The sequence below is a fragment of the Xiphophorus maculatus genome, chromosome 8, assembly GCF_002775205.1.
Source record: "Xiphophorus maculatus strain JP 163 A chromosome 8, X_maculatus-5.0-male, whole genome shotgun sequence".
NCBI classification, from domain to species: Eukaryota; Metazoa; Chordata; class Actinopteri; order Cyprinodontiformes; family Poeciliidae; genus Xiphophorus; species Xiphophorus maculatus.
In genome coordinates this window covers 22861316-22876046 of record NC_036450.1, presented here as the reverse complement: position 1 = coordinate 22876046, position 14731 = coordinate 22861316, and the positions used below count along the sequence as shown (strand labels likewise).

Below are 14731 nucleotides of genomic sequence, written 5' to 3'. Positions count from 1 at the left end.
AATCACTTGCTGCATTCTTGTCGGTAGTGCAGGAGGCTCCACTTCTGCTTTTCAAAGATGTATGGTTGTATAATTGCGCATCTGTTTTGCAGTCATTTTCACGTGTGACTGTAAACGTTGAATTGTGGGCCGTGGCCGGCAGCAGCTTATTTGGACTTAAAGTGACAAGAGACCAAACTAAAATCTCATTACCTAAGAATGATTTTTGTGAAGGAAAAAAAAAAGTACTGAACATTTTGTGTATAGTCCATAGATCCATCCTGGCCTGTTTAAAGAAGAATCGATCACCTTTGAAGCTTTAAGTGGCCTCAACATCCAAAATGGACGGGATACATAAAGGAGACAGGGACTTGGCCGAATGGATGCGGCGCATTCGAATGAAGCCTCCCTGCAATCAGAGATCAGATTAGAGGTCAGGATTTGGTCAGAGCACAACCCAGATCCGCAGAGGAGACAGCTGTTAGCCGTGACAGATGAGGGGGAGCCGACAAGAGGCAGGGTCGCACAACAGAGAGGCAGACAGGGATCAAATCAACTAAGTGAGCGCGGGAGAGGACGGGCCGGGGAAGAAGGAAGTGAGGATGACAAGGTGCATGCAGAGGAAGTGCATGTGGGGAGATAAGATAGTGCAGATGAAACCAGAAGGGGAGGACGGAGAAGAAGAAAGGTAATTTGAGAGAGCGCAGTAGAGGAGGTTGAGGCAGGGCTGACAGTGGGCCATTCATCCTCCATGCTAGAGGAGACAAACTGCTGGCAGAGGAGGACAGGCCCCATAAATCACTCCGGAGCACACACAGGCACACACACAGTAAAACTCAGCCATGACCACACACACACCCACGAGAACTAAAAGTACACACCTCCTACAGCTTATTTTGGCCAGGCCAGGTTCTCCTTTTACTCTCTGGATGTGTTTCTATCCGCAGGTCTCTCTGCTCTTAAATTCAGTTCTAGGTAGTTTTAGAAGTGGGTATGTGGTGAAGAGACTCAACATATTCCCTAAATCCTCCAGCCTTCAGTAAGTAACAGTCTATGTATGTTCTGAGGATTATCCAGAGCCAATGTGTGAAAACTGGATAACATTTTTAGTTTTAGTTTGTTCAGAAGAACATGTAAAGAATGTTCTCTGAAGCTGTGTTTCCATTATTAATGTGTGGAAATCTTTGTCGATACTCAACATGTTTGAATAACACACACAATTTTCTTATGAACTGTGCTATACTATGAGCTGCACATTGTCCGAAAAAAAAGAAAAAGGAAAACAAACCATCATCCTCCTACCACTTCCTGTTGTTGTCTTTGTTGTTTCCACCAGTAGTAACATCCAGTTGACTCGTGTGCTGTGAAAGAGTCTCCGTTGCACCATTGTGAAATACATCTTTTTCATTGTGGCCAAAACAGCCACCTCATCCTAGCGCAAAATCCTTTAGCGAAAAATGTGTTCTTTTGAAATTGCCATGTTTCCACTAAGCAAATTTATTTTCATAATTTCAATTTGCGCAATGCTAGCGTTAATGGAAACACAGCCAGAGAAAGAACTCAGTCTACAGTTTTTCTTTTAATTTAGGTCTAGAAACTGAGATGGTGGTGATTTTTGACTTCTGCGTCGACTTTGACATATTTTCAATCGTCTCCTTTGCAGAAAGACCCAATGAAGACCCATTTATAGCTGTTCGGTAGAGTCCACCAGATTGCCAATGAAACTGTTCTGGTTTTCCACTGAGCTCAGTGAAGGTTTGGATCTTGGCTGCTGAATTTTTGTACCTCTGGTACTTGTTTTTTAACTGATTATTTCCAGTAAAGAACTATTCTTTGTTTCTTTGTTCAGTGAGCAATTAAAGCTATTTCCTTTCATTTCAACCTGTATGGTTTGTTGTTTCCTAAAATAGTTTTCTGCAAAAAGACCAAACACTATCTGACGCAGCCTGACGTAGGCCAAAGTTTTATCTAACATTAATAACCCTTTCCTGTTCTTAAGAGTGAGCATATACTCTCTGGTTCAAATTTGTGCCATTACTGAATTATTCAGATTTAAAAACTTATTTCTGTTATCACTTTATATCCACTTGCTACAGTTAGTTTGTGTTTTTAGTCGTAAAACTCTTTTACTGTTTTTGCAGCTCTATTTCTGTCTGCTAGGAATGGATGTAACCTTTGGATTTTCCGCTCGGGGTCCGGTAATACTCTGCTGGCGGTTGGCTCTCATTCCCTCCGTCTCTCTGCGGCCGCGGCTGGCAGCTCGGACCGATCCGCTCTCTCTGTGTGGGTTCTGCCTGTCTCAAACCTCCTGCTTCCCTCCTCCGCCCACTGATGGTGAGGAGTGCCAGTTCCTCTTCGCCTAGCCTCGCCTTGACCCCCGCGCTGACACACACAGTGTGTTTTGACAGCGAGCCACACTCTGAACACGCCGGTAGGTCAGGTCAGGGAGTGGCTCCCCTCGTGTTTTCACTGGAGTGGAGGATGGACACTTTGTTGTTATTCCAGAGGTTATTGAGCTCATTCCTTTCAGGAACAATTAATTAAACGGGATAAGGATGCGGCTCATTTGGTGGCACAAGAAAAATCTGCGTCTGATCTGCTCTAAATTAAATTTGGATCTTTCTGGAAACGTATTAATTTTTTAAAAATCACACCAAGATTTTAAAAAATCATGAATACAAATACTGGGTTGTTTGATTCAAATTTGTTGAGTCTTAAAGTAGGAGCAACGCTCTGGATTTATATGAACCTTTATATCATTTTGAAGACACAGTGTCCAGCTGAAAGTTGGCATACATCTTGATTGTTTACACATTTGGTCAATTACAACCATAAGCCTCTGTGTATTTTACCAGGGTGTCGTATAACAGCTGCTATATGAGCTGTCAGTCAGTTTGTTCACATCTTATCATAGATTAGCTCTTTGTTCACACTCCATGTTAATAGATGGCAGAAATGCTCCTTTTGTTGTTTTACAACCACTATTTATAATTATTTTATAATTTGATTTTTTTTTCTTAATAATAGGACATTACATATTTAACATTTATATGTAAATACAGGAAATTATAGCCAAGAGACTAGTTTCCATTCTTAGTCCCATTGACTGGTTGTCTGATGCTTAATAAGAAAAATCAGCTAAAAACCTTAATAAAGGAGAAAAGTGGGTAATTAAGCAGTTGTTTGGAATTTGTAGTCTGTAAAGGTTAAATAACTTTTATTTTAGACCAAGTAAGTTGAATAGACTTACCATAAAGACACTAAAATTACATTTGTACACATTTAAGCTAGGCTAAGCTAAACTTGCCAATTGCTTGATTAGAAAACCACTGTAACAAATGAATCTACTACACTGTTTTGGTATCCTAAAAGGATACATGTTTCTTTCTTTTTTTTATAAATAGTTTTGTTGTTTAAGTTTTGACCCACGGGTCGCTACGTATAATCTAAAACTGCATTTAGATGAAATCACAATTTTCACGTGCTGCCCTTCTACAGTTTGTTCCCCTGCCTGGCCCTCCAAAGGAAAAAAATCTAGACACATCCATGGATCTGCAAACACAACTGTGCACCCATTCTTCTTAAATTTAGACAACTATGAGCACAAAGTACATAAGGTGTGATTGGATAATTAAATTTTGGAAAACGAGGGACGTTTTATTTCCATGTTATGTCCCGTCTCTCGCTTTCACAGTCGTGTCCAGAGCATTAAACATCTTGTACTTGGCTATAGTTTAATGTGAGTAGGTTTGTATGTGTGCAACTTGTTTACAACAAACAGTAAATCCTGTGTGTGTGACCCGGGTCGTGCTTTATGTAACCTTGAAACAACTTCTCCTCTAGCAGCAGCGTGGGGAGTAAATGTGAATCACATTTACAGCCTTGCAAACAGTAGAGGACATTGTGTTAAATGTGCAGCGTGCCGCATTAGTGCTGCACTGCTATAAGCACAGGAAGTTAGCTTGACGAGCAAAAATATTCACACACCTTGAACTTATTCACAAGATACTCCAATGTATTTTATTATAAACAATACATAGTTTAAAAAAATAGACCCAGAAAGTCAACAAACAGGTGAAGGATGATGAAGTTATGGAGCTGGATTTGACAAAATAAAATCAAATGAAATAAAAATCTGAATCTGAAAAGTAGTTTGACACTTTTTTCAGGTTCAAATCTTTTTTTTTTTTCATTTTCCAAATAATTTTTTGTTTCACATCTTTCTTTTCTCAGTTCTAACAAATAATCTTTTTAAATGTTTTTTTTTTTGGACAAATTTAGCTCCATAGAGGCGTACAAGCAGGGTTAAAGGTTGTCAAACAAGTTGTTAGTTGAGCTTAGTTCAATCCATTGGATGAAAATAAAAAGAAACACTTGGAGTAACTGGAAACCAACTCCGTAGATCGCTCTCGTTGACGTACCATGAGACAAGGTGGTGGCGGCATGATACTGTGGGGATTTTGCCTAAGTTTGTTCTACAAAATATGTCATAGAGCCTCAATGCAAATAAACACCCCACTTTGTATTTATGTATTTATAAATAAAGATTTGTATTTTTCTTCTACCTCAAAATTATGCTTTGTTAGTCACATAAAGTGGCAATAAAACACATTAAAGTTTGTAGAAATGTGGAAAAGTTTAAGGCATGTGGTTACTTTTTCCAATGAGTTGTATGAAATTTTCTAACCAAGATTTATTCCCTGTAATCTAAACAACCAGCCTCTCGAGGGATCGGAAAACCATAATTGTACATAACATATAAATCCCATTACAACCTGATGGACTCTAAAAATGCCAGAGCTTTAAAAATTGAGTTTCATTTGATCTATCTGTTCTGTTCCACTTCTTCTGCACACAAAGGGAGCATTTGAACAAAATGAACAAAGGAAATATTGTATGTATGTCATTACGTGGCGATCATAATGTATATATTTTGTGTATTAAAAGCCTTTAAACGGAGACAAATTGTGTAATTAAAACCCAGAAGTCATGTTGGAGCCAGTTTTTAAATGATCTCTTTTAACCATCTTTGCTTAATCTTCCGATCCTTCTTTCTCTTTCTTTTCCACATTTTAGATTACGTTGACAATCTCTAGAGCTCTTTGACATTTAGTGTTTTCCTACCTGATAGTTCGATAGTCGCGGTTCGATTGGGGACCAAAACGCTGCACCGTGTCAAACAAACCAAATCCTTTGGAAAATCTGTTCACCTCCTCGCCTGTGGGGGCGCTGCACCAAGAACTACTGAAGAAAACACAAAATCCTCTGAAGAAGACACTGAGTGCAACAAGAAATGTAAATAAAAATGGACTACGATCAGACTTTAGGGGTTGTACGATTTATTTCTTGTCTTTGGTAAAAGACTACATGTCATTTTCCCCTCTAGTAATAGATTCACAAGTTTGTTTTGGTTGTATTTACCCAGAATGCCCTGCTTTTGGAGCAGTCTCCGGTTCGCTTGGAGTTCACGTAGACATTCGAATCGAACCAAGACCTTGGTTTTTTTGGGCAACGCCTCATGACCTGTTATAAGAAAATGGACGGATAGTTGACGGTACAAAGTTTGGCTTCACATTTAACCTTATGTGCCAAAGGTTAGTTGTGTTATTTTGGCTTACCACATGAGGCCATTACCATTAGTAAGAAATGCTAATGGTCTTACTTAGTGTCAATTAATTCTTTTTTTAATTGACACTAAAAAAAGAACAAAAAAGCTTTTGATAAAGACGACGAATACGAAAACGGATCAAACTCCATCAGTCAAACAAACGAGCTACAAAATATGATTGACTGATTTGTTGTTTGATGTCAAACATGTCGCGATGGACGGCTAAATTAGGTTTTTGGTTCATTAATTTCCACAAGCCCTCGCTAATCAACAACAGACAGGAAGGACTTTAGAACTGTTTGCCTGTGCAGTCCCAGCCAATTATGGGCTTGAAAAATGGGGGAGACAATGAATCAAATCTTTAGTATGGTGGCAGACATCAGATTGCAGAAGGCTGCAAAACAAATATGTCACTGTCAGTTAGGCCGTACAGCAGGCATTTAGAAGATTGCATTAAGTTGATGGCTGAGCTGAATAGCAAGCTAAGCTAATGTGGAACAGAGACTCTGGAAACTTTGCGTGACAAGAGGTGGAGACAAGATGATTACCTTTCATTTTTTATAAATTTTTATTTAATTTTCTTTTCTCCCACCTTTGTCCTTTTTTAAAAATAATTTTTTTTAAGCATACAGGCTGACCTGAAGGGAAAAGTGCAAAAATGAGGACAAAGGAAAAAATTGATAGAAACAGATGAAACATGATATTTAAGTAAATAACTCAGAAGGAGAACATGCTTACTAAAGAGACAACTAACACATTTTAGTGTTGGGTGATTAATTCAATTTAAAAATGGGCTTTTTCTTTTGTCCAATATTTATGCTATGTCTATTCACTGCTATCTACAGGAGCTAGCATGTTTAGCTTCCACATAAATGCTTAGTCAAGTCAGAACAGAAGAAAAAGCCAATAACACACACACATGATTTTGTTTGGTATTGATGCACCATTGTGTTGGAGTGGCTTGCATACACAGAGAAAATGCTGTGCGCACACAGAGAGCATTATAATCTAGCGAATAAGTTTGCTGCATTCGCTGATGTAGCAAATAAATTCGCTACATCAGAACTGATTTAGCAATAGAGCGTTCTCTTTTTCAGAAAAGCCAAAAACCACCTCAAGCGAGCATAAAAACTTCTTTTTTCTTTGTGAAATTCAGGAAGTTATTTTGAATTTCGCCATCATCTTCAACCTTTCCTACTACAAAATCCGCAAATTGTCGCACTTGAATGAGCGTTGCCCAAGAGAGAAAAGGAAAAGTAGGTGTCCATTCCAAACATGATCAAGTATTAAGAGTCCACTGTCTTTTACATCGAAATGCAACTTCAGGACCCAAATGAAGCCAATATCACCTCGATGACATGCAGAGTTTATGGATCAATACCTGTCGCAGCTCAGGCCTGCTGTTTTCTGTAAAGCAGCCTGCTTAGAAAGATTATGACTGCACTGTGGGTGTTGGGCCACAAGCGCTTAAAGAGCGTTAGTGCGCACGCACGAAAGGGGAATAAATTACAGGGTAATGATATTAAAAGCACAAAGTCGTTAAGATGCCAAGTTAAGGCACAATAAATCCAGTCATGGCTTCTACAGCCCGTCCCCACACAGGGTAATTAAATTTGATTTATAAGCCATATTACATCAGTGCAAGATACTTCATCCACCCTCAGCTCCTGCATCGTCCCTCCGTTCTGCCCTGCTTTATTAGACGTCTTGACAGCTGGCGAAAAATATGGCCAAATGTTTCAGGTCCCGAGCTGCGAGAGCTCTGCGCTGGGTACTCCGTCTTTTGGCGGTGACAGTGGTGTCCGCTGGTAATTTATGTAGCGCTCCACTTCTCCGCAGAGCGAGATAGTAGCAGGACTGCTTAGGGTGCAGACAAAAGGGTTTATCTCCTCAGTCGCTTTAGCGCCGCGACCCATATCGCGGCCCTTTGCGACATTTGTCCCCATTCACCTCGGCGGGACGCTTTGGACACTTCCAATAACAACAAACGAGGAGGAAGGGAAACCTTGTTCCGTCTTCTGTTTGGTCCATATAAATGCTGTTAAGCAAGAGGCTACGACGAGTAGGGGAACTGAATGTTTTTGTGTTTCTTGATTATAGCAGAATCTGACGTGTATTCTGAAAACTATTCCAGCGCACTACAAAAACACCGAGTTCAAATCTTTCTGCTACAGGCGGGCAGATTTATATATCAAAACATGATATGACATGTTTTTTTTTTTATTATCAAATGTCAGCACAGTCTTGCAAAAATAACTTATACAGACATCATTTGCCATTTTTGAGAAGTTTTATTGTTGTGCAAGATTTTATCATTGATGAAGCTAAAGGGGCAGCATTAGATAAAATTGACTTTTTTTTTTAGTATAACATCAGGTAATAATGTTATTCCTTCATCAAAAACATACCTGGAGTGTCGCTTTATTTTTTTCGAGCATGTTTGAGAAATCCTTTTGTCTCCCGTAGCAACCATTTAGCTGTAAAAAAAAAACTCCAGGATGGAACTTGCTCCGCCTTCGGAGACGAAGCTCCTACTCAGAGCTGCAGTTTCCAATTTTCTGAGGTTCTTGCTCCCAGAGCAACAGCGACTCTTCCACGCAGCTCCTTCCGACTAGCCACCAGCAATTAGCAAACACCTTGTGAAACTGCGCATAGCTGGGTTCATTATACAAACTACTTCTCATGCAACGCTGGTAGAAAGAAGGGTCACTAGAGGAGAGATTTTGGGATGACCTCCTGAGGGCAGAGTTTCAGAAAGAGGAGGAGCTTTTTTGTTGTTTCTTTTAGAGACAGAGGCCCAATTCTTTTGTTGTTTTTGATACATGCAGAATTTTTACTGCAACTGAAGGTAACATAGTTACTTCATAGTTGCATTTTATGGCAAATGTGGCTGCAAAGCCCATAATACTGTCTCTTTACGCCACATCTCCACTTAGTTCTATACTTTCCACTATTGGAAAATGCTGCAATCTAGTGATAAAATATACATATCAGAAAATTTGAAAGCTCCTTTTCCGCTATTGTTGGTCTTGAACCAACCACGTAACTCTCCCGAGTCTCCAAACAGAGATCACTCAGACTGATGAGATGCTGACTGCTGGTAACAACTCGGCAGACCGCCACCAGAACCGACCCAAAGTCTCTCTTCAAACCTGTCGCAAAAGGTCATCCTGCCCGGTTCTTTGAATTTACAACCCTGTGCCGCAGTTTAAACATTGCTTCATCCTTAATTAATGCCACTATAGATGATTGAAAATCTTGCAATGAAACAAGATGAAGTTTATTTTGTCCATGCCTCATAAATAAATCAGCACGGATAAATATTTGTCAAAAAAGTGATTTAAATAATACGCTGTAAAGCAAAGAGACTGTGAAACGCGGTCGGGAAGGAATCCAAACACGCCAAGATTTAGCAGTCACAAGATTTACCGTGGGTAGAAAATAAACATTTTCTCATTATGGATTTCGGCGTGCGGGGGCGGACGCTTATCTGGCGGCATCTGACTCCATTACACAAAATAAAAAAAATGTAAAAAAATTCAAACAGGAATAATGGCATGTGCATGATGAAAAACATCGATGTTTCACGTCAGCTGGGAAGCTTAACCAAAAACAGAATTGAAAACTGATGATTAAATCTCTTCACACTCAAGACAGAAACACTAAAGCACATGTGTTTAAAAAAAAAAAAAAAAGGGCAGATAAAATAAACGACATGGGGAAGATTAAGGGGACTGGAGTTCAGCCTGGTGTGGTTGATTTTAATGAGCTGTGGCACTTTTATTATCATTATTAATTAGCAGTTTTCAAGCAGCGGGGTGCGATCAATAAGGTGGAGTGAAACAAATTTCAATGGGCCATTGGAATCAATCAGAAAGACTTTTTATCTACATAACTGCCACTGCGCTGCGCTCGTTAGGCATAACAGTGGGAAGTGAAAGATTTGCAGCATTTTTAATTGGAACGACGTGACTGAACAGACATTTTTCTTCTTCTCCTCTGCAAGACAAATCTCTGAAATATTTCGCTTTGTTTCGCCCGTATCGGTTTCTTTTTCCCTCCCCTTCCCTTCCCTCTTAACAGGCGCTCGCATTATAGGACACATTTCACTTGACGATGCGTGGATCACACCACACATGAACACTTGCACCCTAATCCTTCTCACCTCTTAATCAGACAAGCATTAAAATTGGATTAGAGACTATCTGCTGAAATTCCACATTTCCAAGCGGGAGATGCGGTCCTTGTTTACAGAGCTGTGATTTTTTTTTGTGGTTTTTTGTTCTCCCCTCTTTGGGAAGCAACAAAATCCTTCAGATCGGAAATTGAAGCCACATTCCAGTGTATCTAAATGCGGTCTCTATAGTTTCCATACTGTAAGCATAAAATTATAGAGCTTTGGATTGTGCAAGCATGCAATCGGTGTTTCTTGTTGATTTGTCAATGAAACGTTGCTGTAAGATTACCTAATGGTGGAATTGGAGAAGAAGGGGGCTAAAAAGGCTTTGTACAGGAATATCACAATGATTTTTATGGAGTATTTTAATTTTAGACACGTAAACAATATTTTTCTACCCGTCAAAGGCGAGAACAAATTTAGGAAATGTCGGTTCTTGTACTTGGTGCTACCAACCTAGCTTAGCTGACTGTGAAAGTTTGAACAGCTAAAGCTTTTCCTCTGAACTGCATCCCCCATAATGCTGTGTGGCTCTATTCTATATATTGTCACCTTTCTATATAATTGCCAAAGTCTTTTCTTTTTCTTTTTTTTTTTTTTTTTGCCAAAAGTGATTATGGCAAAATAAAAAAAAACACAAGCGAACAAAAAACCCCCACTTTTGCCAAAAAAATGACATTGGCCATTATTTTAGGAAGGTGACTATTGAGTATTGAATAACATATCATATGTATTATCTATTTATTGATCACGTGTCTGTCGGGATTTATATCATTACTGATTTATTGTCCAGCCCTGGCAGAACATCAAGCTCATGGTGTTTAAGTCAAAAGTCAGAAATTACCATCAAAAGTCTCTTATTTATACACATTTCTATCCAAATTTCAAAACACATTCATCGATTCATTCGAAGTTTGGAAAATTGTTGTATAAAATGTGTGTTTTCTTACTATGCTGTGCTGTGGTGGCGCAGCGGGTTAGCACACCCCACGTTTGGAGGCCTTACACCCGCGGACGTCGCGGGTTCGACTCCCGGTCCCGACGACCTCTGCCACATGTCCTCCTTCAAAAAATGGCGCCGGCTCAGCTGGTTGCCTGCAGACACAGCTCCTGTCGTCTGCTGTAACTGCGAAATAATTTCCCTGCTGAGATGAATAAAGTAAAAATTATTATTATTTTTAACCATCTATGTATTCCTTCAGTTCACCAGTAAAAATAAAACATGGCATAGTTGATGTTTATTCACAAATGATCTAATATTCAAATAAATTGAATATTTATAAATCATATTGGGGACTGTGGGTTTGATTTAGTACTTGGAGGCAGTAAAATGTGAAAATGAACAAAAATCCTTGGCTAGATTTGATTTGTAGAGTTTTAGCCAAAAATGGAAAACTTTTCTTTTTTTCTTGGTGCCGTTTGGTTTTTTAAAATTTTATTTTGTTTTTATTTACGGCTAGTTTTCCACCTCTCTTTCTCTCCCCCCCCACTCATCTCTCCCTCCTTGGTCCCTGCTCTCCTGGTGGAGGGCTACTTAGCACACAACAGTTAATACCTGTCTAATTTATTAGCCTCCTGCCCCAGCCCTGAAGGGCCATTAGCAACACACACTGACACAGCAGCCCGGCCTGTGTCGTAATTTATTGTCTTATTACAGTGCTGCAGCGGCATCAATTAATTATCCATTAAAGCGCTGCTGTCCCAGGATTTATGGAGGGGGCTGTGAGGGCTAGACGGAGTTGGAGAGGAATGGGGAGAAGAGAGTGATGATGAAGAAGGTGAGGAAGGAAGAGGAGGGGACGAGCGGGAGCGAAGACGGATCGTTGTTTTTGGTGCACTTTGGTTAAAACATCGGATGACAATAAAGCGAACTGGGAATGCGTAAAGTTAAAAAAAGTATTTCATTTAGAGGTTATAGATCATGATTAAACCTGAGGTATACACATAGAAATAGAAGTAATGCATAATTTATTGCAAAAATCCATCAAATCGTCTTTAAACCACTAATTTGTACATCTTCTTAAGCCTGTGTCAGAATCTAGAGCAGAATTTGCGTATCGCAATAGATTCAAAGTGTGATTTTTGCACAAAAATAGATCCACCCATGCCCTTAAAACACGTATCTGTGGCACAAAACAATAGCTAAGCAGTCTCTGGCACCCCCTCCATCTTTCTCCACAACGAAGCTTTTCCACCGAAGCACAATTTGTCCCGAAAACAAAAGAGTGTTTCCCGGCATTGACAGGGAGAATGGATTGCTTCCATTACGTCGTACAAGAAACACATTCTGTTGAGATGAAAGGCTTGTGAATTATTGCAGACAGAGTCGCTGCTAACAAGTCTGGTGATCCGGGGCTAATGAGGTGCACATTCGCTAACTACATCCTGACTACGTGACAAATCAAACCCGCTCAAATGGGTATCATCATCATCATCACTGCGGTCGTCGTCGTCGCAGCGTGGAGGCCTTCGTTTTCTGCACCGATCCACATTTGGCTGAAAAGAGCGGGACGTTGGTGCAAGCTGGACATGGTTCTGATGAGGCTGATGGAAATGGGCTGAAATAATAGTTCATAAAGGAATGGGTTGGACACATTTAGTTCATCGCTCTGGGTTTTTGAAGTATGGTTCAGTTAAAACCAGGCCAAATCCAGATTAAGTGGACCCAGAGGTTGAAGGAACAATATAAAAAAAGTAAAATTGATTTTTCTTTTTTTTTTTAGCTTTACATCATGCTATGATGTCATTCTGTTATCAAAACCATACCTGCAGTTTTACCTTGATACTTAGAATGTTTGCGAAATCCCTTAATCTCCTGAGCAACGTTTAGGTTGCTGCCGGAGCCGACTTGTGTTTATGCTAACGGGATTCCTGGTACGTACTCACACATGAATACTCTATTCCGGTGGTCTATAGAGAGACTGTTGTATCAGACACAAGCGATGTGCTTTGGCCTTTGGGCAGCAGAAAAACAAAAGCCAAAGCATCCACTTTTCACTTGAGCTAACAGTTGTAGAAGTCCACTGTCTCAGACAAGCCATTAGCTTCGACCTCCCGGACCAACTAGCCTGGATTTATGCCAAATGAAGATGCTAGGAATGGTATATACTGCTTAATTACAGACCCTTGACTTCAAATTTCCCAAACTATCCCCTAAATACCTACTTGAACCGGCCGATTGCGGAAGGTTTTCAGTTGATCTCGGCAGTAGGTGACATACTGGACGCCGCCAAGAGGCTGAAACCAGCAGGTCCTCTTCTGACGCGCTTATCGAAAAATATTAAAAGGTCTGAAACGTTTGTAATTTTATTGAAAAATTTTAAAAAATCAACAAAATGTGTTCAAATTAGTGATCAAAACAAATGGCTTCTACCGCGATAATTATGTGAAATTAAATCAATTGTCTATTATTTACAAAAAAAATGTTTGGTGCTCTCTGGCATCTTGCTTTGAGCTTAGAGTCTGAGAAGCTTTTCCTCTGTCAAACATGATATTTATATTCGTCTCTTATTTAGTGGAAATATTGATGTTGATTAGATTTTCTCCAAAATGACAAGCTTTTTCAACCTTTATAGCTCCACTGTTGAAAATGAGAAGCTAACATTCACAAATGACATTGAAATGAATTCCAGTCCAACATCTGGTTTGAGGTGATTCCTCTGGAACCTGCTGGAGGAAAAATATCCCAACTTCACAAGACGTGCTCTTAACCTAACAGAGCTCTGTGGTTCCTCCCATCAGTCTGAAATTTCTCATATTGAGGTCATCAAACAAAATTTCAGATCTACCATAATAACACCTGCTGGCCTCAGGTTTGCAACCAGCTTCTGACTGAGAAACCAGTAACCTCCTCCCAGTGCCAGAATCTCACTGAGGACGAAACTGCATTAGGTTTTCTATCACTTTCGTACGTCTGCTATAACTGATGTTTATTTGCATATAAAATAGGTCAATAGAGTTTCATTTACAATTTTTATATCTTCGTGTCAATGTGGTAGGTCTCAGCCGGCTGGTGACAGAAAAAGTAGATCTTGGTCTCAAAAAGTTTGGGCTCTCCTGTTGTAGATGTTTCCATTCGACCAACTTTCAGTCATTTCAGGCGTTCAAGAAGCACCAAGGTGGCTGCGGCATGACTTAAGAAATCCCCTGAATGTAACTGTTCTCAAACCCAACGGGGATGAATCATAGTTGTTGGGCCCAACTCCACAAACAGCCCCACCCAGCTCTTTTCCATCAGCAGCCTATTCCTAACCTTGTAATTAAACGTCAACTCTCATCTTTCATTTCCCTCCGGCCAAAACCGGATTACTGAATTCCTTTTCTGCTACGCTTTTGCCCTTTACCTCTCAAACCCTAACCGCCGTTTGCTGCAACAGAGGCGGTAATTCATGCTGTGCCCACATAGAGGCATGCAACCACACACTTTTGGCACCAACATTTTCATTATTTTTTTCTAATATATTAATGGTTTTTTAGTATGCATTTCCAATGAAATATATCCCAAACCATTTCCTTGAGTTGTACCGCTGTAACACTGTTATCTGACAAACTTTGATGTTGACATTGAGGGGGGGAAAAAACGGCTGAAAACTGCACAAAATCAACATGCACTTGTGTGGCCAAGCACGAATTTATGTTCATATCTTTAAAAATAACTCTGGCATGGTTTAGATCAAAATACTCTACATATTAAATTGGATGAGTCTTGAATCAAACTGAAAACCCTGGGCTTAAACATCGATGTTCACAGGTCTTCTTCGTTCAGTCTGAAAATGTTTGTCTCCAGCTTTTCAGATCGGCTGGGCGGCTGAACACAAATGGACGCCTTACGTTTGAAAACCATGTGTCGTTTTCCTTCCACTCCACAATTCAGTTCAGCATTGTTCTGATCTGTCACATGAAATCCCATTAAAAACACTGCTGAAGCCTGTAGACTGTCGCTGAATCTCGTTGTGTCCTGCTGGCAA

At 39.9% G+C, this 14731-nt stretch overlaps 1 protein-coding gene across 2 annotated transcripts in view; it reads left to right on the top strand.

Annotated features, from left to right (window-relative positions):
* The window catches only part of c8h2orf42 (chromosome 8 C2orf42 homolog), a 69092-nt gene that overhangs the window by 45205 nt on the left and 9156 nt on the right, over positions 1–14731 (top strand). The window contains exon 7 of one of the 2 annotated variants that reach the window (XR_002753172.1): positions 2121–2138. The exons of the other annotated variant lie outside the window; for it this stretch is intronic. The gene's annotated coding sequence lies outside the window, so the exon portion shown is untranslated. Of the gene's footprint in view, positions 1–2120; positions 2139–14731 lie in introns of those variants that run through there. 2 annotated transcript variants of the gene reach the window in all.